Here is a 25,343-nt window from a genome sequence, read left to right as displayed (position 1 = left end):
CTATGGTAACCGCTGAACGGGACAGATTAGCTCGAAAGGACGGGGTGAGGAATATACGAAGTGGAGGGGGGCATGAGGCCCGTAACGACGCTCACGCGCGTCACCACCTGGCCCCGGGGCAGAGTCGTCGCCGACACCCCCCAGAAAACCCCAGGGGATTCGCGATGGAGGGGATGGGATTGGGGCTCCCCACCGAATACCCCGGGGGGTATTCGGTGGGGAGCGATGCCGTCCTGAAATCCGGTACGTCCACGGTAGTCCGGTCATGACACGCTTGGTCACCGAAGTCACTCCCATTAACATTCATTACGTCGAGTTTTCAACGGTTTCCCAAAGTTATGTAGTCTGCAAAGCAGACAGTGAGCTCGTGGGTATGGAATCTTCCCCTAGCCAAACGCACCCCAGAGCTCCAGCGTGAGGGAAAGGACTCAAGATGAAGAACACACCGTGTACCGCTTTTCTTCCGGATGATATCTCATAGCCTCCCCCGCGGGGAGGGGGGGATCACTTCCAGTTGGAGAGGTGAGTCTTTTCGGGTAATCAGCCCCCTAAGAACGACACCCCAGTTGCTCAAGTATACCCACTCCCTCCCTGCCCTCCACCTCACCTGGCGGCCCTCCTTTCTTACGGAAATTATTTATTATTTCTCACGGAAATCCTGGTCGCTGAACAAGTAGGGCCCCACTATTAATTATCATTCCACAAAGTGATACCGCTTATGACCAGCTGGCACGGACTAAGGAAAGGAGGCGCATATTCAAAACAGAAAAAAGTATACAAGGAAGTTGAATCAGGAGTCTACCACCAATCAGGAGTTGGATGCTTTTACTAATAATCGTACCCTGATTAAACATATACATATATGTATATACTATATGTACCTGTAGCCGTTTTCACATGTAGACTTGAACAGGCGCTTCATTAACTAGACTAGATTAAAACTTCCACCACAGTTGACAACCCGAAGGCTATTTTGATAGGCGAGGGTGTATCACTCGCTAAACGCAATTGCTTGAGAAATCCATACATTATTGATGGGGGGCCATTGCCGGTTCCTTCCCCTTAGCCGCTTATGATTTACAAGGAAGATCTGGAACCAAGAAAAATCACACAGCTAGGGCGAAGCTGATGGTGCCCTGAGGCGTCACCAAGAATGGAAAACGGGCCCCCCCAATTACTATTCCAGCGGTCTTACCACTGAACGTTCCACGTCTCAGATTACAACAGAATTTTAGAGCAGTTTTCAGGAATGTCGACCAAGGAAAGCACAGCCGTACACAACGCGAGAAGCCAGCGTCACGGCAAAATTTCTACGTCCGAAAAAACTAGCACACACCCACGTGAATGGAAAACCATCGCTCACAGACATCCACTTCCTCCCGCGCGGACGCCAACAATGAAAAAAATCAAAAATCGCACATGCATGCATACCTATTTGCTTCCACGGATGCAAAATGGGCGTTGCACGACCGCATTCCGGTGGCAAATTTATTTTTATTCACACACACACACGCTGGCTCCGAGGAGGGGATGGATGAAGGTCTGGAACAGGAAACGCGTGCTCCCGGTACTCGGTGGATGAGTCTCGCTCGGATAAGGATTGCGCAGCCAGATACACGGCCGGGCACTCGAACACTGTGCAAGCACTGCTCATCGTAAAGACGGGCCCCTCACATCCCACTCTAACCACCCTACCCCTCACGGCACGCATACGCCAAACTCTCCCGCGTTCCGCGAAAACGCCGACGAAGCGAAGTAGGGTGCGGGGTCGAGAAGCGCGAGCGAGCGGAAGAAGAAACTACCGTTCATCATTCGAAGGGGACCACGGACCCCGTTTTCGCAAACCGAAGAAGAGAAAGAAGGGAGTTGGGAGAACAGGCAGGAGTGTGAGGGGCGAAAGAGGAAGAAGGGGGGAGGTGAGTGTGACGTAGAAAGAAGGTAGGGTGATCGCTGGAGGATGATAGAGAAAGACGGACGGAAGAACAGATAGGTAAGAAGAAAGCACAGTGCCTCGGCCCACTTACCGCTGACGCGCGGACAGACTAGACGGTCTTTCGGTGAACTGGACGCCGGGGTGTAGGGGAGAAGGGGTGAGAGAGTAAGAAGAGCGGCGTCGTGAGGAGAGGTCGCACTAGAGTTTGTGGCGGCCGCGGTGTCGCCGTGGAATCGACGTCGGCAGACACCCGTCCGCAATGATGCGAGCCCTGTCGGCAACTAACGTCCGCCTCGGATCGTATTCATTTAAAAAAATCATAACAGCACAGGGAGATAAAAAAACGTAAGTTGTACTGTGGGAATGAAGGAGGAGGGAATTCGATGGGTGGGGGGGAGTATGAAAATGGGATCCCCTCGCGTCGAACTGCCGCATCAATGAGGCACATCAAATACCATTTCACCCCCCCCCCTCGTCCTCTTCGGGGAGGAGGAGAAGAGGACCCGCGAGATAACGACACTCAAAGACGGCGAAGCCCGCTCCCTTTCCCTCTTGTGCCCGTGTCTCCGTCTCGACAGCACCGCCACCCTCTATGCAAAGTGCACGACAATGCCCTGCGACGGTCGTCGTGAAAGCAGGACAATAAGGGGGCGTGGGGGAGGGGACTTCACAATCCGCGTATGGAGGGCCTGACGGAAAAAGGAATTATTATTATCGATGTTCGTGTACCGGTTAAGGTAGGTTCTTGATGGACACGACACTAACCGTTATTTCAAACTTAAGTACCACCTAAAAACAACATTATTAACTTGATCGGAAATAAAGAACATTAGTAGTAATGGCATGCTCTAACTTGTGGAAACTTAACCTTCAATGTTAATAAAATTCGTAAATATTTCCACGGCGATTTATTGCATGCGATGTGTTCAATTCCATGATGATATTATGAGGGTAAAAAGAAACTTAACATTTCCACCAAAAGGATTTAATATTTCACGACCATGGTTTCGATGTCGTGAAATATTAAATCCTTTTGGTGGCATTGTTAAGTTTCTTTTAACCCTCATAATGAAGGAATTCCACAAAGTTAAACCTGAAACTGTTATATTTATCCATGATGATACCTCATGACAATGCATTGGAATTAAAACAAGTTCTACGCCATCAATTGTTTTGGAAAAATACAATTTTTATTAATGCAGAATGTTAAACGTAAACTTTAGCCTAGGTGAAACCTCAGTAGCTCAATTCTAGCTATCTTCCCTTTTATCATCCACTTGATGGTTCAATTGCTATGACATATATGGTGTTGTCCGTGGTTATTTAGATGACTCAATATACCATGCGCCCACTTTTTCCATCTTCTTCGTGTTTCAATCAACGACCTTAACTCCTCCCGAACCATGATTCGAACTTCGTTTGTTTTTCTCTCCGTCCATTTCATTTTTCCATCCTCCTCCACACTCGAATTCCAAAAGCCCAGGGAAGAAGTTAACGATGAAAATGAGCGTTGCTCTGAGGTTGAAATTTCGCAAGCGGCAGCTGGCGGCGATAGGAATCTGCGCCCTGGTTTGCAGCCGTCCGCGTTCCCTGGTGATTTCAACGGGGAGGTCGCCGCCGCCACCGCGCGAGACTGGATAAGGACCACTCCGTTCAGGCGGTCGTGGATCGCCACCCAGCCGCAGCGAAGAGCAACGGGATGTGGCGGCCTACAACGGGTACATGGTACCGGCGATGTGCTATGCCGCCGCGGTATCGCAATTAGGTTAGGTGATTTTGCAATGTAATTCGTGCGGTCCGATATTCAACTTTCAATTACTGTAAATCAATGAAACAAGTCAAAATTTAAGAAAAACATAAATGGCGGGCTTTCGTGCATCAATAAACGTTATGCGAAGCTGCGAGGGGATGTGGCTTACAGCTATCAATTTTGAAACATACACCTTTGGCATACAACAAATCTCAGGCATCTAAATAATCAGACTTGAAGCAACTTTAAACAACGCTGCGATGAAACTTGGGTTGTGCGATATTTCAGTTTAAATAACGAAGTTCGATTACGAAAATACGAAGGGGGTAAAAAAATAAATACAGGAAAAACAAGTAAATAATTACGTATCGAAGCATGTGGACTCTCAAGGCAGTGACGACATAGATACGGTATATCGAGAATCGTATTCCATATCACTGTCTCCACTGTCACATTTCGTCACTGACCTTGTGGAATTAGGCTGCACAATTGCAAAAAATACACATGCCGTCGCTTCAGTCATTTCAAATGAAAATTAGACAAAGCGAAGTTAATGCAACAAAGTATGCGACATCATCCACTTACGCTATAGAGATGATGTGCGTTATTCAATTTACATCGTACTGGCAACGCCAACGCTTCTTTGTGCATTTACTTTTGCATGCCACATAATCCAACTTCTTCAGAAATATGGAATCTATATCACCGTTTACAAAATTGTTAGTAGGCCTTTAACTGATGAGTCAATGGCCCTACAGTGTTTACTATATTTCGCATCATGAACAAAGTCAATGCATTAATTTGTCTATCGGATTTGCCAAAAAACGACACACCCGAGCATGCTGAGAGTACTGCGTACTGGAAAAAGCATATGTACGAATATGCTTTTTCCAGTACGCAGATATACATCATGAACAAAGCCAATGCATTATTCTGCCTCTCGGGGTTGCCAAAAAAACAACACAACCGAGCATGCCGAGAGTACTGTGAAAGGGCAACAGCGTACCGGGAAAGAGTAATATCGGCAAATTTATTTTCCAATTAATTAATCTTACAACATAACGATTGAGGTACCGAAAATAAATATTTACATAGAGAGAACGGCAGACAGATTATTGCGTGATATGTTTTGCATTGTGTGACATGGCATCCCAGAGGCCTAAAGCATTCGGCTAATGATTGGACGGTTGCGAGTTCAAACCACAGGTGATGTTCCCCTTCCCCTTCGTACCCCCACCTAAAAAAATCAAGCAGTGCGAATTACTTGCGCCGAGAACCGACCAAGGGGAAGCGGCCCACCCCATTCGCCACGCTAAATTCATGCCTATAGTTTTTGTCATTCTACGTTAATCATGAAAGGCTTATCTTATTAAGAAAACTCATGTGACGACAAAACTTGGAAAAATAGCGTGTGGCAGTTCGAACTTACTGACGACAAAACTTGGAAAAATAGCGTGTTGGCAGTTCGAACTTACCGAAAATAAAACAAAGGACACCCAAAGTCAATAATCACTGCACCTCCAACACACCATGTCACACACCGCCGTGGCTGTTAACAAGGCAAGATGTGGCGGTGGCGGATGTAGTCGTGCACCCCACCCACAAAACCAAAACTAGGGGTGGATTTCCATTAAGATTTCCGAAACCATCGTTAAACAACAAAAAATCCCAAGTAAACAAAATTTCAAGTGTAAATACGTACCTACGCACGCTTTATCCTGTAACATAACCCTGGTGCATGGGTGGGGCTGGAGTAGAAAAGATCGAAATTGGAGGGGGGGGGCTGTTTTTCTCCCGTCTCCAACGACCGCCGAGGACGCGAGGTGGGTGGGGAACCCTGACACCCTAGACTAGGGTAATAACATCATTCGGCTGGATATACGAGGCCTCCCTCGCGCACGTAATGCGACGGACGAAATCCGCCCGTCTCATTACGTGTGCGACAAGAAAATCCGTAGGCCCCCCCGCTAGGCCGGTGGAAAGCTGTTCATGATGATTGGTTCGCCCGCACATCGTCCGATGCGCGGGCGAGCGTTCTCGAAAGTTTTCACGAAAAGGTCAAACAACATTAACCTCATTTTTCCTGTCTCCACAAAACAAAACAGGAGGCATATCCCCCAAAATTATCTCTGCGTTCACAGTCTACTCCCGCCACGAAAAGTTGTGAACGGTAATTCTGATTTGAATGGGAAAGTATACGAAGCAATGAACGTTTTTTACGACACGTAATACAAACTGAGTTACCGAAGACACACGAAGGAGCATCGCAATGAAATTACATGAATCCTTCAATAGCCATTGTGCGTTGCAAGTCGCCAAGCTTTCCAAAGAATTCGTAGAGTTGTGGCCGGACCTTGGCAGCATGTAAGCGTCATCACAATCACCCATTGGCAAGCGTGAAAACCATCGTTTTGTTTACGAGAAATTCCAAAATATATCGAACCCTGGCCAACATCATGTCGAAAAAATTCACTCCACCCAAAGGAATCGCGTGATCTCCTTTTTCCGCAAACGGCATTAATTCGAAAAAAACAACAGCATTATGTCATGGCCTCTGGATCTACCGAGATATTACGGGAGGAACGCAATGGGAGACACTTTCAAACGATGTTACTGTCTCTGGGCAACGATGAGTGTCACCACCTAAATCTGAAACAAAATCGCAGCATAAAAATAAATACAGAAGTCTAATTAATTAAGGCATAGATGACAAAGTGTAACATTTTAAAACCACAAAATCGGACCATAGAGCCGAAAGGAGGAACCAGGTCGAAATATCTACAGACCTGCATTAAAGGAATTTTTCTCCATTAAAATAACTGTGGGAAAAATAATAAAATGAAAACGTTAAGGAGAGTTATTATTTCGCGATAGTTGGAACTCATCTTGAAATGTGCCTCGAGCATTTGGGATCGTGCGCAGAAAGATTTAATTTCTGATTCAACGAGAGGAAAGGCGCTTCACTCGTTTAACACTACCGTGAACGAACAGTGTCACACGATTATTGGAAAACCCAGGATGGGAGGCATTAAATGCACAAAGAGATTATCGCATGCATCACCAAACCTAATGGAGACATACAAATCTCTTGAGCTATCTTTTCACCGAGTGAATAATATTAAAACACATTGCTCTGCAGGAGATACCACAATAAGAAGTTGAAGGGCACAGGCTCTCGAACAAAAACCGATAATAGGAATCTTTGTCCAACGTACGATTCAAGATAAAAGAAATAGGTGGATTCATTGCGCAAATCGATTTAAACCGCTTCAAAATTCTAAATCTTCTTCTAAGAATAATGATCCAACAAACTTTCCCGTTATGTCAAGTAAGTTAGTACTTCCGACCTTATAGCCCCTTTGGTGATTTTGCATGATGATATGCAGAAGCTCAGATGCACTGGAAATAAAATGGATGGGTATAAATAATAAAAACCTAGAAGGGGTGAAGTCTATGAAGACACTAAGAGGAGAGGAAAACTAATTGAATACGAGCCTAGAAACCACAGTTTGCCTAACGTCATAGTTGAATGACTCTAGATGGGGGAGGTGGAGAGGAAGTCCAATTATGAGTTACGAGAATCAGGTGATGGAAGACGTCACCGTCAGGACCCATGTGCGAATGAAGGGATTGGCAGGTACATGATAGCTGTTGTTCTACCGAATTTTACCAAGTCGGATCTGCTGCAAACCAATTCTTGGATTGATAACCTATGATTATGAAAATGTCATTTGCAAATAGCAGGAAAAGTCGAGCACGTATGAAATCATGTAAAAATGTGAAAGAGGTGAAGCAAGTATGCAAGAATAGAACATTACGGAGGGAATCAATACAAGGGAATGACTTCCCTGAAATAAGTAAAAATGAGGATTTTACGACTCTGCCCACACCGAAAAGGAACGGCACGAAGGTTAAGTGCGAATGCCTTACAAATTAACTAAAAGATACAGCAAATCAGATGCAAAGATTAATTCATAGAGTAAAAGCAACTAAATTTTAAAGAAAGTTTCATTTAAAATGCATTTAGACCTTCTTATATTTATTCTATACAATGCATTGCCTTTCGGAACAGGCTTATAGCAGGTTAAACTATTATCAATACTAATCATTAAGTAGAACTGCTACAAAACAAGGAAATGGTTTATTAAGAAGTAGGAAAGTAGAATTTCATCAAAATGTTTCGTTGTGCACCTAAATACTTCATCGGCTGCCGGCTAAGTAACACAGCCCCTACTCCAGTTAACAAAAATGATAGCTTATTCCAACTGACAACTAGTGTGAAATTATTAAGGAAACCTATATCCTATGCTAAAGATTTAATTTTACCTCCGCCTCTCAGCTATTACCTTTACTCCCCATATCACTCGCGAGGACTCTCGCATTTCGCTTTACCAATCACAGAGTAAAGCTGAAGTGACATTCCATTGGAAAGCACCATATTGCCAAAGGGAGCGCGAATCAAAATATTCTGAGCTCACTCACCGGAGAGGTTTCCTGAGTTGGTATTCAGTTCCGAATTCATTAATTCACACAAAATCGAAGTAGTCGAAACGACCACCGCATAGGATGAAGTAATCATGAAGCATTGCTGATATATTTGTATGTCCTTCATTCCGCACGCAAATTAATTCAACGTAACTTTAAGGACGGCTGCGAAGAAATGTGATAAATGGAAGCTTAGATTTTGATGATTCATAAAACTATTAAGAAATATTCAATGGCTTGTGGTCTAAAAACGGAAAAAATGACCTCAAATTTCAAAAAGTGGCAATAATATTTTCGATTGAGATATCAAACTTCATGCAACGTTATTCTGTCGCTGGAATATTTTGGTAGGCAGTTCCATGCAATCAACGATAGCGTTGAATAATATGTCTTGCTGCTATGAAGTAATTAATCCTCTGCAGCCCCATACTATTTAAAAACGATTACTTCGGGGATTTTTGAACAAATTTTCTTGACAAAAATATCCCGAAATACTCATCACTAACCAAATATATTCCCGGGATATCTTCAGCATTTTCTTTTAGTTTGCACAAGACAAAATCCCTGAATTATTGGAAAGCAACTAATAAATAAATCATAAAATAATAGATTGAAAGATAAATTATTTCAAGACTTGATAACGCGAAAATCCAATTAATGCAAAATTCTTGAGAATAAAACTGCGAGTAATGATTACCATATGCTTCCCTGATATTCCAATGTAAGCGCCCATAACCTATACAGATTTCGATCGCGCAGACTCTATGAAACACTTTGAGCTTATTTGTGCAATAACGATATCGCAACGCGGAGAAATCAAACAAGTGCCCAAAACTTATCAGATTTCAAAAAAGCAGTTTATCAAGGGCCACACACTAAGTCGTCACACTTCACACAACGTAATCATGCGTCCTTAGCGAAAAGGAATAAATTTGGATGACGATTTCCATTATGAATGAAAGGCCGTAAATGAAGGAATTTTTGTTGTGGAGTTCAACTCCGGCGTCCCCCGCTGAAATGAGATCGATGCCTTCTCATTCCTCATTTATAACAATGACATTGTGCAAAAAGAACCAAAAATAGGTAACAGGCTTCGGGGCTTTTTCAAGCGACATCAATTACATTACTACTGGTGCCAGGAAAGAGGTTCCTTAAAAATCTGAAATGAACACCGTGATGTATTTCAGGGAAAAAAATGCCATATCAGCATCACATCTATAAATTCGGGAACATAGCCAAGGAAGTGAACTACTCAGGAATCACGTTAACTCCAGGCTTAACAAGCGTAGGAAATATGCTTTCAAACATCTGCGCATCTGCATTAGGGGGAACTTCACTTGAGAAAACGAAGGGGAATGAAACATTCAATAGTTACGGAGCAGCATTACTGCGCGGTAGCTAAATCTAATCATAAGCGCTCATCGAGCGTTTGGGATCACGCATAAAATGATTTGCATTATGATCACAGCAAGGAAAAGTCGCTCAGCTCATTAAATTCTGTTATGAGCGGATAGATCCCCCCACGCGACTCATGGAAATCCGAGGCTTAAGTCACGGGAATTTCGATGAGTCCAATTTCGAAATTTTGAATATACTTAACATTTTCAGGCTTCACGTCGTGGAATTGTTTGATGCCCATATTAAGAGTTTGTAATTTCCTACAGAATTTATTTCACAGTACATCGCGTTTCACCGCCTTGCGGTATCATTAGGTACAAGTGACACATACAGCTGCAAAAAGTCACGACCACCGACTTTGAAGTCCCAGAAAACCCGCCCCCCCCCCCCCCCCAACCTTCAACTTCCTCCTTTCCGATGGGTATAAACGTATATTCAACAGCTGTGTGTTACTTTTACCTAATGATGCCGCAAGTCGATGAAACGCGTTGTTCTGTGAAATAAATTCTGTAGAAAATTACAAACTCTTAATATGGCCTGCAAAGTCTGTGGAAAATTCCAAACTCGAAAATTCGAGTTCACTACACCTCGACCTTGCCGAAAGAATAACACTTAAGGTAGTGGAATGAACTCAAATATAGTCCAAAAGTATGAAAATATGGCATTCAACGAATGATCTTAGTGGATGGTGATCATTACCATTACCAATCACAGGAAATACCATCAGCATGAAAGTCTTGCGGCCTAAGATTCCGCTTCGTTTCCGAAAATGTTTTTCTCCGATTCCAAATCAACACGTTTGGCTGCGCTAAAAGGAAAATTTCCCCTGGGTTTAGGACGCGTGACGCTCGCACGATAAAAAAGACGACCATTCAGAACTTAGTAACTATTGGAGTTAGGAGGATGACTCCACTCACCTTGGACGGGTCACGTGCCACAATGGCGACCCAAATCAGTGGGACCTGTACACACCCGGAACGCCGTTCCGTCTGCCGCGATCACGGATCTAATACATGCAAGGGAATCAATTCTTTGATGGATCAGTGGGACCTGTACACACCCGGAACGCCGTTCCGTCTGCCGCGATCACGGATCTAATACATGCAAGGGAATCAATTCTTTGATGGGAGCAAGCACCACAGTTGGCCGCGTCGAGGGATTGTGGGTCACGTCTGCTGCCGTGTCGCCTCAGGGTAAAAGTAACTCGTTCTTTATTTCTGGTGGTAGAGAAGTTTATATTTCCACGGTAATCACGCCCTTCCCCTACAAAACAATAACAGCGTGCGTTTGAATGAATGAAACAGTAACACGATCGGAATTCATTCCCGTCGACCAGGAATCGAAGTCACTGTAAACATTCCACGTACTCGGACAACATCAACGAGAGGTCCATTCTAAACCCAGCGGGAATTCCCGGTCTGTTAAAATTTGTCGAGCGCTCCTGCTGCCAGAGACAAATCCAGAAAATCAGAGCGAAACGAAAATCAAAGCAAACGCGGCTGCCAAAATGTTTGAAATAAATAAACAGTACGAGAAAAAATACCTCTCTTTGAGTAAATAAAGTTCACTTACCTGCTAGAGGGGCTTCAATGCTAAATTAAAAGAAATTCTTTCGCAATTTCTTTGGGCTCAGAGAATTTTTCAAAGGAATGACAGTTCTGGAAGAATGGCTTTAATAAACGCGACAATATTTTTTTAAATGTTGGATTGCCTTCAATAATTTTCAGCGGGTATAGGTCAATTTATATTTATATTGCTCATTAAAATAAAACGTAACACCACAGGAGGCACTCAAATATTTAAATCAAAATTTTTTGGGGAAAATATTCCAAGGAATCTGAAAAGACTTTCATATTCCCAGGTAACTTCCCCGGTAAATTCCCAGGCTATTCCCAGGTAAGAAAAGACTTACATTTCATTTACCAGTTAACTTCGTACTTTGACATATACAGGTATGCACCTTTTTAGCCATTTTCACGAAACACTGATTAACGCTGCTCACCCTTAACTGAGCGCTGATACACACACAGATTTTATTTACATATGAACAAACGTTACCGTAAAATACATAGAACGCCTGTGACCAACCGCTAAGTAAACAGATGTAGTTGTTACGGCGAGGGGAGAATTTGTGGGAGCTTCTCGAAGCAGATCAAGCCCCGTAGAGGTGTTAAGTGGGTGCTCATTCCTTATCTCGTCGGAGCTTAACGTAAACAAAGATATGTTATGCCCTATTAGCTGCCTTTCGATCAAACATGCCTACTGTAAATTCCTTAAATTTGCCCTGATTAACTCATTATTTGATTTTTTTACATGGAAGCATGATTTCAGAGTGAAAATTCAAAACTTAAAGACAAAATTGACTTTTACGAGTCAAAAAAGAAACTTGTTCTAAGATGTTTTCTGTGTTGTACGGACGTCTTTCACTCCCTCGTGATGATGCAGGACAAATAATGAATTGAACCTCAAATTACTTTCGTTATCAATCCAGTAGCAATTTTCTACACCACTCTTCCTTTCACATTCCTGAATATACCTACAACAGAGGTGAACACGACACAAGTGCTGTGGTAAACAAAATCCTTCGAGAGATATAGTATCTGATTTTCTGTTTACTGCTCACAACTTACGAGAAGGAATAGGCTCCTGCTGCGAACTGGGCGTTGAATAGCCAGATATTTATCATTAAAAATTTTAAAATTATCTCTAAATTCTTCTTTTTGGACAGGTGATTGATTCATGAGAATTCATTGGGAGAAAAAGGTAAACTCATGAAATATTTTAATCTTGATCAATGGTAACTGGTTTCTTTGTGAAAAATTTGGTCCAATATTTCAACTCAATTCCCCCATCAATCACCTTTTCTTGCTCTGGTGGTACTGGTATAGACAGCCGACCATGTAGGGATAATTTAAATATAAGAAAACGGTCCTTATTTTTCGAATATGCCTCGTAGAAAAAGAAATTAAGAGAAATTAAGTCGAGTAAGTCTAGGAATAGATAAAAACCAGGCAGAGCTGCTCAAGTGTTAAGAAAAATGTGGGAGAGAATTTTTAAATTGACTCAATCATAGCATTTATAATTAAGGAATTTGGTTCGAAGATTTCTTTGGTCAGTAATGGCTCCCATTCCAGAAAAGAGAAAAGTAGTAGTATTTGAGGACTAACGAAGGGCTTCGAAGATTTCTTTGGTCAGTAATGGCTCCCATTCCAGAAAAGAGAAAAGTAGTAGTATTTGAGGACTAACGAAGGGCTAACTGTGGACTAATTAACCAATAATTTTGATTCCAAACACAACAAAGATAATACTTCGGATTCGGGTTTTCGGAAACATAACCTTATGTTTCTCATTAACTCAGTATATTTACGGATGATCATGCGTTAGTTAGAGAATCAGCCAAAAGGTTATAATCACTCCAAAGTGCATCGCATAAGCATTGTGATCCGTAAGGAATAAGATTCGATCATAAGAAATCAAAGGCAATGAGGTTCTCAGAAAATAGATCAGTGAGGGTAAACATTAATGCAGGACGGAATAAAATAGGGCTGGAATTACAGTTTAAATATTTACGTGTTTTAGAAAGTGGGCAACGTAATAAGGACATTAAAAGAAAAATTACTTTAACGTAACGAAGTAACGTAAGTAACGAAGCGTTTACAAAAAGGCGGGGGTAGATGATGGGCACCTAAAGTAAAGATGCAAAGAAAATAATAGTAAAACCTCTAACATGGAGCGCAGTTATGTCGCCCTGGAACTTGATCGTTGAGGAAAGAAGGTAAGTATGGATCTGAACTGATTGAGATGAGGATAAGTATGTACAAAATAAAATAGACGCAATGGAAAAAATTAAATATGAATTAAAAACTCTAAAAAATTCTAGGCTTTGAAGATGGAGAGAGATGTTTGCTGGGAAAAAATCATGGAAGGAAGGACAATTGGATGTATTAGATACAGAGAGGTAACGGAATGCTGACGAGGGTAGAATGTTGGGAAAGCGGTGTAGAGGGAGGAAAGAAACAGGCCTTTGGAATGGAACTATGAGAGATAGTAATTAATAAAATCCTAAGACCGAGTTGCTGTAACATGCAGCATGGGATTGAGGGATATTTCATCACATTTTAGTTAGGAATTAGAAGTACAGTAATACGTAGTGCATTGATGCATAAAAAAACTACCGTGACCCCGTAGAATACTGCTAGACATAACAGAAATTTTTATCTTATTCATTATTATGAATTCTATTTTTAATATTTCAATATTTTTTACCAAATGAACTTTCTCACTAACTGCCTTATAAAAATGTTGGTTTACACGTCCATATAAGCGGTACTTATTTTTCTATTGACACGCATTTCTTTTAGCCAAAACCTCCTGTAATGACTAGCATAACTATTTATAGGTAGATATTAATGAAGAGACAAACAGACCTCTAAATGATATCATTATCACATTAGAAAACGCTAGAATTTCACATTGTCTCAGGAGACTCCAATCAGTCACTAAGAGACAACATTTTAGTGTAATTCACGAGTTTCAGGGATTCTAACAGGGGAACCATTTTTGAGGATAATAAACTTACGGAGAATAATTTAAAATATTCATTATTTTTGCTCTAATTGTGTCACGAATTCATCCGAATTCAAACCCGTCCCCCCATGAAAGCATTTAAAAATGTTGGGCCATGAATAGGAAATAAAATATCTACCGAAGATTCATCCGCACAGGTTCACCCTCGCATTTAACACCGTAGGTTGGACACCTACAATGAGGCCAAACTACAGCTTTTCATTTCCTTAATAATGTGCTCACGTAATAACCTAGTTAAAAATTTCTCTTGGACATTGAAAATGTGCATTTTTCACCCAGAACAACACAATTTTATTGCCTAATGCCAGGTTTAGTATCAGTTCTCCATCAACTGATCTCTTGGAAGCATCGACATTGGAAGATGGGCATTAGAAGGGTGACTCAACAATAGGTTACCGAAACCACATCTTCGCGGTTTAAACGGATAACTTAACGAAGTAAGCAATAATTCGAGAGCTGAAAATGGCCTACAGACAGGAGTGTAAAGACGGTTGAAGACCACAAGATATATAGGCATCCCTAATATGGGCGATATATAACACCCGAGTACGGGCGATACAGAATTTATCTTCGAATGTGCTCGATATATCCTAGTATTGCTCAATAAACACGGCGGTCGGTTGCTTTGATAGATGAGGGTTGAGTTCACCCCGTGCTAAGCCATAGGCCCTGGGAAATTCCCTCTTCTTCCCGACCTAACCATGGAAGGTAGTTAGTTTCTTCCCCTCTCCCGCCTGCCGCTCACACGTACCCAGAACTTCAAACGTTGGGTTTCGATGGCTACAAGAAGAGCCCTCGACATTGTTTATTAGAAGATTAATAATCGGAATCTGCCCACTGCATTTCTCGCAGCAATTTCTCCAGGTTGCCAAGGCCGAAAAGTATTCATATCCCAGTATCGACTGCCAATATACACGGAAAATTAACATCGTGGTGATGACGATAATCCTAGTTGTCACTAATTATCTGGCATACCGATCAATTAAGATGCTACTGGGTTGAAATTCTATCATAGACCATATCGGGTATATCAAGCAACACCAAAAATATCGCCCATGATAAACATTTCGAATGTGTGGACAGTGCCTTCTATAACTATCTATCTATAACTATCATGGATCAGAAATTTCAGGTAACTCTATTTTAGCAGAACTGATAACTAAGTGTAGTCGAGTTGGGTGTGGAGCTGGTATATTTAATGAGTATCATACTGCGCTCAGTATTCACGAATTAACTCAACATGATTAAAAAACCACTAAATATCTATTGCATTGACCAGAATAAAAAAATTAAGTCCGATATTATATCGTCCTAGAATTAAAATTGCACACGCACGGATATAAAAATATGGCTCACTAAACAAGAGTAGGTAGCATCAAAGTACCTCACCCATTCATCTCTCCTTCACACCAGCTCAAACACACCCTGTCGCCGCCTCGAGAAAGGTGCTTCATGGAGTTATCTTTTCAGCGTCCGATGAAGGCGGTGACCGCCCAAACGTTATCCTTCATCTTAAGTGTGGATAACAATAAAAATGAAGCAATTTTTCAAAAGGAAAGAGTTGAATAACACTCAATTTTAATGTAGCAGCTAATTGATCTGGTTAAGGTATGAGTAGGATGTAACTTCCTCTCCGTTGCTATTATCGAGAAACTGCTAGTGTCAGCAAAACTCCACGGCAAAACGTCAAAATATTTAACTGACACCTAAAACTATATCATTATAATAAATTGACGAACTACTGTCCCTTTCAATCGGAACGGCTTAGAATACTTGCCGTACGAAATAGAGGAAATGAGTGTAAAGATAAAAAATTCAGAGCTGTTTTAAATGCATTCCGTTCACCTTTACTGAAATATGTATCTCCGCGTCAAATTTATAATTGGAAAGTGACCACATAGGTTGCATTACTTAGTATGCTGCCTTCTAAATTTTACCTTAACAGGTAAAAGCTTTTCCCGCAATTATTCTCCGAATTAATCACACTGATAACATTACTACGAGTATGTAACTTAGCCTTGTACGTACCAACATGCAACACTCACTTCTTTATTAATGGCCATATTACTGACAGTATGATAAGGAAAATACTGGTTAGCTCCGAACATCAACAAAAGGAAATTTGGGATATTAAACTGCATGGGATTCAAGCCTAACCAGTTTTTCACCTGAACACAAAAGGAAAACATTACTATGAAAACGTAATAGCAAGATTATTATGAAATTATGCACTTTCGAAATCAAGACACAAAGTTAGTAAACCAAATGAAAAAGATCCAAATGAAAATAATAATTCCATCAGACAAATGCACACTGCCTTAAAACTACTGAGGCAAAAAACATAAAAGGCAAAGGGGATTATGAAATTACATTGAACCTTTTCGAAACATACCACTCTGTGAAAATATCATAATGTTAGTTACGGAAATACGCACTCAAAAATCAATCTATCACGAAAATTCTAAAGAAGAGCAATTAAGGAAATCAATTTTCATTCTAGCACATTGGAGCACTTGCATTGCGTTCACTTCAACGACGATTAGCTCGGTATAGAAATTTTGTAGAGAAAAGTGTGCCTTAAGTCCCACTCCAGGTGACACATACGCAGAGGAAAGCCGAGAAGCCTAAGAAAGGGATGCATAAATGGTCAAAAAATGAGTCGAATGTTCAAGTAAGTAATTGATTACTATGCAAATTTAAGTCAAAAATTAAACCAACGGGGGTTCAATTGGTTGAATTAAATAAGTCATAAAAAAGAGCAATGAACGCCTAACGGCGACGAATAGGAAAAATAAATATAGTTTTTCGAAAAGTTAAACACTTTCACCGACTTTCATCACACGCCGGTTTTCCTTGATTGAAATGGCCGCTCAAAACCGTTTTACACTTATACGCGATTTATACGAAATGACTCGAGTGAGTTTTTTAACTTCGGTGGTGAAGTATCAACACAGATAGAGAGTTCAAACATTCCGGAGGATTACGAACCACTAGATCTCTCTTTCGTGTGCAATATTCGAGTCCATTGCCTAAGTGACGCCAACAAAGTTTATATTGAGTTGAGCTAGCTATCAATGTTGGCCAGGGCGACTTAATTTACGGTCGTATATCCGGAATACCATTCATCACGAGCTTTCATGAGATTTGAAGACAATTTTTATGGGGATAGAAACGAAATACAATCGTCAATGTGGTTGGGGCCATTCAGAGTTGATTAAACCGTGCGATACAAGGGAAAAAAGTTGATCATTTCACGAGCTTAATGCAAATATGCTGATGGTATATTCGTCTGCTCAAATGTGATATTCGCTTTTGAAAGGAGGAAAAAGTGAAACGAGGACTGATTCTAAAAAATTCCCACAATAACCGAATCCATAACGTGGTTATCCAAATATAGACCACCTCAATTTATAAGATACTTTCTTTGTGTCAATGCAATCAAGATAATAGTACGGAGGTCTAATTGAATATACGAGGGTCATCCGGAAAGTAGTACCCGTTCGTGAAATAAAGACACAAAAGTAAATATTAACAAACATAAAAAATTTTATTTGAAAGAGGATACTTTAAACTACTTCTCAACATAATCTCCAAGCAAATTAAGGCATTTGTCATAACGTGTGACAAGTTTCTGTATTCCTGCTGCATAGTCCTTCGCCGCCAGCTCATTGAGATACGCGAGGGACCCATCTTGCACAAATTTTTGCATAATGCAGATGGTGTTTAACAATTTCATGAACAATTGTTCGAGAAACATTGGGAAAATGCTCACAGATGTCATCAATTGTGACGCGCCGATCGTTCCTCACGAATTCGTCAACTGAGCTCACCAGTTGGTCTGTAATGACAGACGGTCTCTCCGAACGCTCATCGTCGTGTGTGTTCCCCCTCCCCATGTTGAAGTTGCGACACCACCGCCGAACAGACGACTCGTCCATTACATTGTCTCCATACACCTCCTTTAATTGGCGATGAATATCACATGGGCGAACGTTTCTTGCATTGAGGAATTTAATCACTGCCCTCACTTCACAACTGGCGGCGTTCTCAATTTTTTTAAACATTGTAAACAATCACAGAAACAACACAGGCAATGCTAGCGTCACGCAACTTGGCTCAGAGAAGGCAGACAAGCCACTGAAGCTATCTGACCTCGTCCAGCGGCTACTCGCGTCGTCAGCACTTCATGCGGCACGAACGGGTACTACTTTCCGGATGACCCTCGTAGCTTCCTTACAAATAATACCACTAAATCACTTAAATATGTGCTATGTGCTAAAATTAACTTCTTTTATATCAGCCATTTACTTAACACTTTGGTTTTCAAATAGCATAGGATGCCCTAAATGAAAGGGAGGACACACTGAATTAATTTAGCATTAAGGATTAAGAGCTTACTATATATCCCCTACGACCTGTTTTCTTCGCAACCCATAATTCGAATTATGGGCTTATGAATGAGTGCGCATTTCTCTCCGTTTTCCTTGTTACGACTTTCTGCTAACTCCCTTATTCGACCTCAAATAATTCAATGGGTTGCATCATAAAAATTATGTTTACAACTCACACATTGTGCAATGCATATCATAAATTGCACGTCAAGCTCAGATCTCGAGATTAATTTCAACTGGATAATTTCATTTTGGAAATCAAATATATGCATTACGCACAAATGTTGTAAACACCTACAGCATTCGATCATTTTTTAATAGATTACACAATAGCAACACAAGGATGGAAAACACTTAAAAGAGACTGCACTTAATATGAATCCGGAGCATGCAATGAATGACAGATCCTGAGAACCACTTTGCTGCTTGTGAAATCAAACATTTCACAGACCTCACATACGGCTGATTTCCCCGTTTTCCAAATGCAAATTCACACTGATCCACATAAATTTTCCGGCCAAATCCATCCATCGTAAATGCAACGAATAAGTACACAAAAACTCTTCATTTCGCAATTCCGTTAACTCTTAAGCAGCTCCACAGACAGGTTTTGTATTCTGACGCCTAAAATTGATTTCAGTTCCCTAAATGCCCTTTCCTACACGTCATCAACTACGCATAGACCTAAGCTATACTGATTTACGTCATACTCTCTTTCTATGTCTAACTTCGCTGGCCTAATGCATTAATCATACAGTTTATCTATGTACATATTCCTTCCATCTCTCTTGGATCTTTTCTGGTTCAACTAATATTTCACCAGACCTTATCTTTGGTTAAACATAACAGTTTCAGGTTTAACTTTGTGGAATTCCTTCATTATGAGGGTAAAAAAGAAACTGTACACTTCCACAATAAAGATTTAATACTTCACGACCATAGTTTCGATGCTGCGCATCATCATCAGGCAGCATAAATCAACATTTTTTCAACTTATGGTCTGGCTCCAAGAGTGGAGTCTGGCTCCAAGAGTGGAGTAAGGGAGAGGGGGTAAGTTGAGTCCAGGTGCAGCAACCCATTAGTGGTCCAGGGGAGGGGGAGAGGGTATGTATTTGAAGGTTACTGGCTCAAATTTGTGAAATTTTATATTATTTAAATGATGATTAACTGAAGAATACAATGTAACACCCCACCGTTCTTAGAAATAGCGGCAGGGAAAAAACAAACTCATTGTGTTCTACATTTAATTAGGGGGGGGTGTTTGTCTACAATGGTTTGACCTTTATTAAGGGACGGTCGATGATCATCACTGCTTTGGCGGGGGTAAGGTTGGTGCGGAAAGATGCTGGAGTCTTAAGAATTTTAGGAGGGGGGAGCGGGAGCGGTATAATGTTTCATTGACCACCTCAAACCTGTCAGACTGAAGGGATTGCCAAAATTCAAACTCCTCCAATGCAATCAACCTGCGTCCTTTCATTTCAGTGTCAAGAATGTCTGTTGTGAAGTTAATGGTGTGATTTTTATCTAAAGGTGTTTGGCAAATTGGGATCTGTTGTCTTTCTTTGTGAAGCATGAACGGTTTGCTTTGATCCTAATATCGAAAGTCCTCCCTGTCTGTCCAATATAGATGGCGTTACAATCCGCACAATTGAGTTTATAAACCCCACTTTGTTGCATTATGTCAATTTTGTCTTTGGGTGAACCTATTATGTTTTAAAAAATAATGTTTTATTCCATACGCAGCTAAAGTGGTTCTCAGGATCATCAATAAGAGAGTCGAAGACAGGGTAAATGATTACTTATGGGAATTATCAGCTTGGGCTCAGAAAGTGGAGAAAAACGCATGATACCATAGCAGTTATGAGGTACCTAAGATAAAGATACAAACATAGAATACAATCTTAATACATTTGTTTTCTCGTATACTTCAAGAAAGCGTTCAATAGAGTGAAATGGGTAGAATTAATTAATTCAATGCAGAAAATAGGAATAGATCAGACGGATAGAATATATATCCGCAACATGTGAATATCTCAGACTACCCAGGTGCGAGTGGCGATTGGAGAGTCAGCACCGGCAGTGTTAGGAAGAGGTTAGATGTGTGTCCACTACCGCTCGTGCTGTTCAACTCATACGTGAAAGATACGCAAGGAGACATGGATAAACGAATAAAATTCGGCGGAGAATACCTTAATTCAATAAGGTTTTATCAATAACAACCTTTGCTGAGAGCATTGGGTATCCAGTGCGGTATGCATGTGATAATAGTTAACGTAAACATAACCAAGGTTACGTCATTTTGATAAAGAGAAAAGCTTAGTTAAACTTTAAAATGGGCGCTCATAAAATTGAACAGATTAAAAAGTTTATCTATCTCGGAAAAGTTTTGGACCAAAATGGCCCACAGACTGATAGAACATACACATACGAGACATAGAAAAGCTTACAAAAGTTAATACGATATAACTAACGTCACAGGCATGACGATGGAATACAACATACAGAAAATGGCACTCACACTTTTTCTCAGATATACCGGTGACCCTTCCACCTTCTCCAGCGGAAACCTGAGACTGAGGCAATGGCTGACAGGAGAATGGAGGGGATGGTCACACGAGTAAAAGTTCGGAGGAAGAGTAACAGGAAATGGAAAGGGTATCTGTGAGGGCAACCTTCATAAAATTGTTTTGTGTACAGCCACGCAGAGGGGAAATTAGTATGTTCACTGGGTACACCTTTCCGCAAATTCAGCACATTAAATTTGCCTCCAGTTTTTCCACCAAGTCATCGTTGTCACAACACTTTGATGACAGTCGATTTGAAAAGGTCTCAGCCGTAATTCCAGAAATCGCTATAAAAACATACAGGCTTTGATTAAAAATTCAGGAAAAGATATGCGACCTGCTGAGTCACTGCTAGGACGTAGTTTCGCAGCGAAACCGTTATCTTTTGCATTTCTTTCAAATTCAACGTTAAGCGTCGAAACTCGTAAAAGAGTACCAACCGCCACCACGATAAGCTCAGTCCATATGGGAAGCGGTTATCAACGGTTGATGTCACTCACCTAGCAATGAACGGGCAAATGACAGGAGGGGGAGAAAGCATGAAGAGATACCAGGAGACCACATCGGCAGACTGAGAAAGAAAGATGACGGAATGCTCATTTCCTCGTTTAACTGATGGGCGGAGCACGCAATATGAGGTCTTCTCCGAAAAATACCCGAATGGAGAATCGGACGAAACTGTGAGTCATTGGGAGACAAATCTAAAGATTTTGCTTATAGAAATTCGCGGTCAGGATAGTCGGCGGTCAGCCAGAACTTAGAGAAAGAGTTAGCATGGAATTATATAAAAGGTGTGATCAAAAAAAGACCGGACTGATTTTATTCTGCGTAAACCGTTCAACGGATCGAAACGAGACACAGCGCGCCATCAAGCGACACATCTGATGACTAAAAAGAGAGGTGTTGCGTTTGTTTACATCGATTCGTTACGCAGCAGCAGCGGTACGTGTTTTAACCTGTTCGTGGCCGCGTGCGAAGGCAGCAATGAAGGAGCTAGAGGAACAGCGCGTGCGCGTGATATTTTGTTTCAAACTTGGCAAAAGTGCTATGGAGACATTTGGAATGATTTAGCAAGCCTTTGCTAATGAAGTTTTGAGTCGAAGCCAGTTTTTTGAGCGATACAGTCGTTTTAAATCGGGCAGAACCTCGACAGATGAAGATTCGCGAACCACTTCGATAGACCCCAACCATGTCAAGTTGGTGAAATATTTGGTGCGGGCAAATCGCCGTTTAACTGTTAGGGAGATAGCCGAAGAAGTGAACATTAGTTTTTGATCCTATCAGACAATTTTAACAGACATTTCGGGCATGACGCGCGTCGCATCTAAATGACGATAACGCGCCAGCTCACACGGCGCTGATCGTGACAGAGTTTTTCGCCAGAACCGGAACCTCCGTGATTCCGCAGCCACCCTACTCTCCAGACGTGGCTCCGTCAGACCTTTTTTGTTTACAAAGTAAAATCAACCTTGAAAGGGCGCCGATTCGACACTATTGCGGACATTATAACTAATTGTACGGCGGACCTGAAGAGGACCCCTAAGGCGGCTACCAGGTAGGGTTTGAGAGCTGGAAGAAACGCTGGCAAAGGTGTGTCGTCAGCCAAGGCATGAACTTAGAGGGCAAAAAGTTCGATTAAACTGTATCCGTCGAAAGAAACAAGTTATAAAATCAGTCCGGTCTTTTTTTATCACACCTTGTAAACCATTTGCATAATCGGAGGAGCACGTGTGAAATTCGCTTGCCAAACAAATTTCTTTAACGGGTTTCAGAATGATCATTAGAAAGAATGGAAATTTAAGTTTTTTTGTAAACATAGACGTAAAAATACTTTTGGGGATTTGTACATTGAACATTATATTACATCCAGAGTTCAATTTTAGTGACCTATTTTCTATGTGAAAACAGTTTAAAGTAGCACGCTAACAAGATATGACGTTCAGCCCACCTAATTACCTAATTCTTGAATAACCTATATTCTAAACAAAGTGCCGCAAACTGTAATCTGAAATCAATCCTAAAACACAGGATTCTAGGGTTATATTAATATAGTTTTGAATGACTAAATCAAGGCATTTTTCAGAATTACAGTTTCAAAGAGAACTCCGCTCCGCGACCAACATCTGATTTTCTTTTGGAAAATAGCTGCTAGTCATGGTAGGAATCTGAAGTCACACGATCCAACATTTTGGGAGCAACCATTCGGCGGGGAGCAGACCCCTTGTGGGCAGGGAATACATGCAGAAAAAACGAAATAAAACAAAGCAAAACTACTTTTGTAAATTATCAGGCTATCAACCTACCTTCTAAGCATCTGAGATATGACCCAACTAAGTGTTCTCTCAACTGAATCTCGTCCCATGTGAAGACACCATCTCACTTCAGCTGAGACTAATATTTCTGTAAGGTGCTCTTCATTCTTTTGCCGACGAAGGGGTTACCTTGGGGTTCCAAAACGCCCCTAAGTATCATTTCCATATGTAATCCTTAAACATTGTGTGCGCAGGATGTATGCTATATACGATCGTATATGCCGATGCATACGCTAGCAAATTTCCTGTGCTTTGCTGCTAGGTTGCACTGTTTTTCAAGGTATTTTAGAATCCTAAGCATTTTGTAGAGCAATTATTTAAATTTACGCCAAACCGCCGAACAAGTCAGTCTTCCTTTAGATACTGTAAAGGCAATTTACCCCCGGAAGACTATTATGACCCCGAGATGTGTAAATGGCACATGTTTTATCTATATCCGAGTGCAAGTTATTAGGTCAGTTTTGTAGGTAGTACTGTAAAAATATAAACTGTGAAATTTTCCATGTAAAGTAACCACGATAAAAAATGAAAGACTAACACAAAATTAAAAATAACCTTAATCCAATTTATGCATTGTGTTGCATGACTCCATCTACGTACAGCATTCTTTAATAATTTCTAAACCCTGAAATAAACGTGTTCCAATGTAACCAATCGAAGGCATTTAACACGTCTTACCTAACATTCATACTAAAAACACTGCACACAATACAAACCTTAAGAATAGCAATTAAATAAAATTAATTGACATTAACCAATAAATATCCATAGTCAGTACCATGGTTGCCAAGTTCAAATACGCGTACGACTAATTATAAATATTATTGGTAAATGCCGAAGATATTCCCTTAAAATTCTACTAGAACTCTAAAAGAACTATACCCTGGCAACCGTCGAAATACCAAGCATTTTGCCACTTTAGGATTAATTCACGCTCAATAAATACTAGAGCAGAACAAAATGCTGGCAAAATTAAAATACTAAGTATTTCGTGTAAAATAAGCTATTTCTTTGGTCAACAGGCAATAGAGCTCTGCACATTAGGACGCAATTCAAGGTAGGGAACCCCATTTCACAAAATAATTTCAAATCCCCCCCCCCTAAATTTTCTTAGGAATTCATTTTTCACAAAGAAAAGAAAACAAGTGAGGAAGAGGTATGGCGGGGAAAGGAGGGGACTGCTGGGAGAAATACGAGGGTCATCCGGAAAGTAGTACCCGTTCGTGCCGCATGAAGTGCTGACGACGCGAGTAGCCGCTGGACGAGGTCAGATATCTTCAGTGGCTTGTCTGCCTTCTCTGAGCCAAGTTGCGTGACGCTAGCATTGCCTGTGTTGTTTCTGTGATTGTTTACAATGTTTAAAAAAATTGAGAACGCCGTCAGTTGTGAAGTGAGGGCAGTGATTAAATTCCTCAATGCAAGAAACGTTCGCCCATGTGATATTCATCGCCAATTAAAGGAGGTGTATGGAGACAATGTAATGGACGAGTCGTCTGTTCGGCGGTGGTGTCGCAACTTCAACATGGGGAGGGGGAACACACACGACGATGAGCGTTCGGGGAGACCGTCTGTCATTACAGACCAACTGGTGAGCTCAGTTGACGAATTCGTGAGGAACGATCGGCGCGTCACAATTGATGACATCTGTGAGCATTTTCCCAATGTTTCTCGAACAATTGTTCATGAAATTGTTAAACACCATCTGCATTATGCAAAAATTTGTGCAAGATGGGTCCCTCGCGTATCTCAATGAGCTGGCGGCGAAGGACTATGCAGCAGGAATACAGAAACTTGTCACACGTTATGACAAATGCCTTAATTTGCTTGGAGATTATGTTGAGAAGTAGTTTAAAGTATCCTCTTTCAAATAAAATTTTTTATGTTTGTTAATATTTACTTTTGTGTCTTTATTTCACGAACGGG

General features: G+C 41.1%; 1 protein-coding gene across 3 annotated transcripts in view; it reads right to left on the bottom strand.

The window, feature by feature from the left end:
- The window catches only part of Zw (glucose-6-phosphate 1-dehydrogenase Zw), a 168,240-nt gene that overhangs the window by 54,448 nt on the left and 88,449 nt on the right, over positions 1–25,343 (bottom strand). The window contains exon 1 of one of the 3 annotated variants that reach the window (XM_071582649.1): positions 2,025–2,131. The exons of 1 other annotated variant lie outside the window; for it this stretch is intronic. The gene's annotated coding sequence lies outside the window, so the exon portion shown is untranslated. Of the gene's footprint in view, positions 1–1,431; positions 1,967–2,024; positions 2,132–25,343 lie in introns of those variants that run through there. One more of the 3 variants, XM_071582650.1, reaches the window with a different exon arrangement.

Source organism: Hetaerina americana, unplaced genomic scaffold (assembly GCF_022747635.1).
Source record: "Hetaerina americana unplaced genomic scaffold, ioHetAmer1.1.p SCAF_12, whole genome shotgun sequence".
In the NCBI taxonomy this organism is placed as follows: Eukaryota; Metazoa; Arthropoda; class Insecta; order Odonata; family Calopterygidae; genus Hetaerina; species Hetaerina americana.
This window is presented reverse-complemented; position numbering and strand designations above follow the sequence as displayed.